Source organism: Penaeus vannamei, chromosome 24 (genome assembly GCF_042767895.1).
Source record: "Penaeus vannamei isolate JL-2024 chromosome 24, ASM4276789v1, whole genome shotgun sequence".
Taxonomy (NCBI): Eukaryota; Metazoa; Arthropoda; class Malacostraca; order Decapoda; family Penaeidae; genus Penaeus; species Penaeus vannamei.
The window spans coordinates 22,012,416-22,017,415 of record NC_091572.1 but is presented as its reverse complement, the minus strand read 5'-3'; positions in this window follow the sequence as shown (position 1 = coordinate 22,017,415).

Genomic DNA, 5,000 nt, shown 5'->3' with positions numbered 1-5,000 from the left:
CCCAAACAGTATAACATCACTTCATATCTCACCTGAAATCATAAGATATGCACTTTGTTATCTCCCATCCTCATTCTCCAAAGTAGGGATCACAAAGTCTTGGATAAACCTATTTATTGTAGGGTTTGTAGAGAGAGTCTCTTCTATGTCTACTCTTTATTGTTGCTAAGCCATGAGGGGTTACATACATCGCCGCTAGGTATACATTTGACTGGTCATAGAAAACGGATTGCACGTCCTTACATGGGTTTCACATACATAATAAATGTTAGTCAATTTATACATAGGAACTTTATAGAGTTAATAACATATATCATTTAGTGTATGTTAATGCATAACACTTCCTTCCCCCTTATAGAAGATAATACATTTATTGAGAATCATAAAAGCACACTAAATAAGTACATAATATCACAAATGTCACAATAGTTGACAATATCACAATTATTATAAGTATTACAACTGCCCCAAAGCTTACAATTAATACACATCGCAGTGACTTGCTTACACATAGATACAATTACCATTTTCCCGTAAGAATATAGTTGTCAACATATTTAGCCAGAAGTTTATTCCTGGTAGACGATTGTGGAAGCTCTTTCTTTTTAGGTATCTCAGAAGGCACATTCTCCTGGTCTACCTTAAGGGGACCATCCCGGAAAATGGCCACCTTTCCCTACTCTTTACATCATAAAAAAATATTGGTTAGAGATAACTGATTGATTCTTTCTGCATGATATAGAGTATAGAATTGCGCTGTTATATATATAAATTTTAACTTTGCTCCCCCATGGGGGGGGGGGGGCACCCCCCAAAAATGCGAAAAAAATTGCTGTTTTTTTTTTTGTATGTCTTCGGTACATCCCAACTATCACAGTTCTATACTGAATATTCCCCCAAAGATCAACCCTAGCCTATAGCCAAAAAGGCCGAATTTTGAATTTCTTTTTTTTTCTTTTTTTTTGGTGGGGGATAGCTTGACATAGAGAACTATTTTTTATTTTATTTTCAGCATTAAAATATAATTATTTTTTTATTAAGGCAAAAATTCAAAAATCGGCCTTTTACATGGCCTTGGGACGCCGAGGCTCTAGTGAAAGCAACAAACTGCATTTGAATCGCATGAAAATTACGTGAGTTGGGATGTACCGAAGATTCATAAAAAAATAACGGAGCTACGGCGTTTTGTATTTGGCCCCTTGCCAAAGTTCGTTATCTCTGTTATTTTTCTCTGAATCTAATGATATTATATATAAAAAAAAAATGCTTATTTAATGTACGTTGCAATGCAATGATTACCAAGTCAAAAGAAATTTTCATTTTCAATAGGGACGCTATTCCGTAAAGGTATGTAATTTTTTTTTTTTTCATTGTTCATAAAAGTTTATATTTTCGTGGGAAAAGCTTAATAAATGCATTCTACCATAGAGACAACTAATCTAAACCAGATAAAAACCTTTTTTTATTTTTTTATTCTTTTTTTTTTCTTTTTTTTCATTTTATTTTTATTTTATTTTATTTTTTTGAAGAAATGGGGAACTGTGGATGGCAACATTAGTACAAAATCATTCTAATTATAAAGTCCTGGCATGAATACAACATGGTGGTTCAATTTTGAGAATTTTAAAAGCATATGAATTTAGTACATTGAATTTGAGAACTTACGAAAGTCGTTGAATTTTTCCCATGCCTCACACGGGGGGGGAGGGGGAGATGGTCACTGGGTGTTTATAATTTTCGATAAGGATCATATGTATGTGAACGCATGCACATAAAGTAAAAAAGATTAATCATCATCATTTAGTAGGTCTACATTGACTTTCATATCTAGATAATAAAATGTATTAGTTATCCCTCTCATACCATCTTCTTCGATAATTGTCAATATTAACAGATTGCAAAGGAGAACAAGTGTATAGTTTATGATTAGCCATTTGCACCCATTATCTTTACTATGAAGTGCATAAAGTCATGCAGACGCCTAGGTGTTGTGGGATATTTGCCAATTTATGGTGCCTAAGACTTACGGTAACATCTAAACATATTAATTTTTATCGTGAATGCACGAAACGGATGCGATAGCTTTTTGAACGCCAGACGAAGACTACACATACAACCGAGCTCAAAATTCCATATAGTTTTTATTTCAGAGCAGGTATTACTGAGTACTATCATCTTCAACATGAAATAATCTGTATCTCGCTTATACATCCGAAGTTTAAAAATCTGACATTTAGGTAACATTCATATTGAATTGGTCTTTACAACGGTAACTACCAATTTCAAATCAATTCAAATTGCCCCCTGCTGTGATGTACCAACCGTTGAGCGAAATGTAACGGAAATATTTCAGTCCCTCCTTATAAGGGTGTTTTTAAACAAGTGCTTTGTATGTGATATACGTATATATTACCTCATAAACTAAAACATATTACCAGGGAGTCTCGATTGAAGCATATTTCATGTGTAAAAGGACACAAACCTTACATTTTTTTTTTAGATATATTTCACAAAATATTTCGTCATAAATCACGGTGATATAATTTTTTCCTGATATTGGTATAAAAGTGTTCCTTGAACATTCACAAACTCATATCTATGCACAACGTCATAATTAAATGCCTTATTGATAGATTGCCGCAAGCAAAAGTCCACATAGGTGTACCTGTGCGCTCATTAGCGACGTACCTCTTCGGGTGCTGAGGAACTCACGCGTCAACTGCAAGACCACGAGCCATAGCAGGCGCTTAATACTCGTTTAGTAGTTTCCTCATCCATGTACCTATACTATACACTAACTAACTAAATTTAAACCCCTTCCCCCCCCCTCCATCAGGGACAGTCCCCGTAACTTCCTTGTTTTCTGCTGTTTTGACTGATCCTGCAGCATAGAAGGAAATATGATTACACCCTTCTTTAGATGCGATGGCTTCATTTGATCAGTGTGCCCTTTCATCTCTCGACTATCATGATCTTTTACCATGTAATGCAATTTACCTAGCCTTTGTACCACTTGTCCTTCAAATCATTTTTCTTCTGAAGAAGTATATGATCTTATCAATACTTTATCTCCAGTGTTAAATTCTCTGTTGTCCTTCACACTCTCGCATTTACTCTTTTGTTCTTCAGCTATTTTTGGTGTTATTGTATCCAACCTACATCTCACCCTCCAGAAATGAAGGTGAACAACCTGTGGTCGCATAAGGAGTGGTTCTATATGATAGTAGGAACCTGTTTATATTAGTGGTGAGACTAGATTATTAGTTTTGAATGTCTGTACAAATCTTTCTGCCTCACTGTTGGTTGTGGGGTGATATGGAACATACGGATGTGTATGATGTTCACCTTGCAAAAATTTTCAAACTCACTTAAAACAAACTGAGTTCCATTGTCTGACACAATTTTTTCAGGTATACCATGTGTTGCAAATAGAGACAATAGCACTCTCACAGTGCTATATGCAGTTGTAGAGGTCATTGGTATAACTGTGACCTTGAAAAGGACCTGCAAAGTCAATGTGTAATCTTTGCCATGGAGTACTAGTTGTCTCCCAAAGGTGTGTCTTACATGGAGCTGGATTGTTCGGCTGAAATGCACAGCCCTCACAATTTCTTACATACATTGTGATGTCATTGTCAGTACCAGGCCACCACACAAAAGAATGAGAAATTACCTTTGTGTGTCTGATACCTTGGTGTTCAATATGTAACTCCACAAGAACCCTATCTTTCAAGCGGTCTGGAATTACTACCCTGGTATTTCTCATCACTCAATCCTGTTCAACTGACAGTTCAGACCACACCTCTGTAAATGGCTTTTATTGTTGCTCAGACAATTCATCCCTTTCATTTAATGTCAAACACTGTAAAACCTTTCATAATACAGGATCACTCTTAGTTTGACTTGCAATTAGTTTTGATGTAATTGGAAGTTCACAGGTGTCTACTAACAAAATGCTTGATGTTTCCTCTCTCGAAGCCCAATCTGCCAGTAGATAGAGCATCCACATTCCCCATCTTTGATGTGGATCTGTACTCTATGTTATAGTTATAGGCAGCTAGGGTTATTGACCATTTGTTTAAAAGAGCTGCTGCTAACTCTGGCAGACTTTTCTTTGGTCCTAAAATAGCCAATAGTGGCTTGTGATCTATTATTAATGAAAAGGTCTTTCTACCATAGAGGTACATGTGGAACTTCTTAACACCATATACCAATGCTAATCCCTCTTTTTCTATCTGAGAATATTTTTGTTCTGCCTTGTTCAGCAACCTTGATGCAAAAGCAATGGGTCTTTCGGTACCATCCTCCATAACATGTGCCAATACTGCACCTAACCCTACTTGCGATGCATCACATACTAATTTTACAGGCAAATCCTTGTTGTAATGTACCAGAAATGTTTCATTGGTTATTTCAGCCTTAATCCTGTCAAAAGCTTCCTGACATTTCACTGACCAGTTCCACAGAACTTCTTTTGTGGTCAAATTATACAATGAGACTGGTTTTGTCAAATTTGGCAAGCTAAAGCAAGCTGAACCAAACAATATCTTGCTTGTATTTCTCATAAAAAAATGCACCATATCTATCAGGCCAACAAAGATGACTTTTCCATATTTTATGTATTTGGATTTGTTCAGAGCGTACCTTGTCCTTATTGTGCTTAAATGGTAAATTTGGCATTTCTCATGAAAAGTATTTTGGGTAACCTGTGACATCGCTCTTCAGAGCCAGCTGCACATTTTAGCCTAGTGCAGCTGGGGATGGTATGTACGTGCCATGCCAGCTTTGAGTTTAGTTTATTGATTTTATTTACACATAGATGATTCCACAAATGCTTAGACACCAAGGTGTCAATGAATTATCCTACCCATCTTACCTGTTTACCCTTTTCCTTTATTTTTGGTAATATATGTATATTTTTATGCATATTAGATATGGTATTCAAGACTTGGTAAATAACTCATTTTTTACTACGGAATTTTTAAACCCAAAAAAATTTT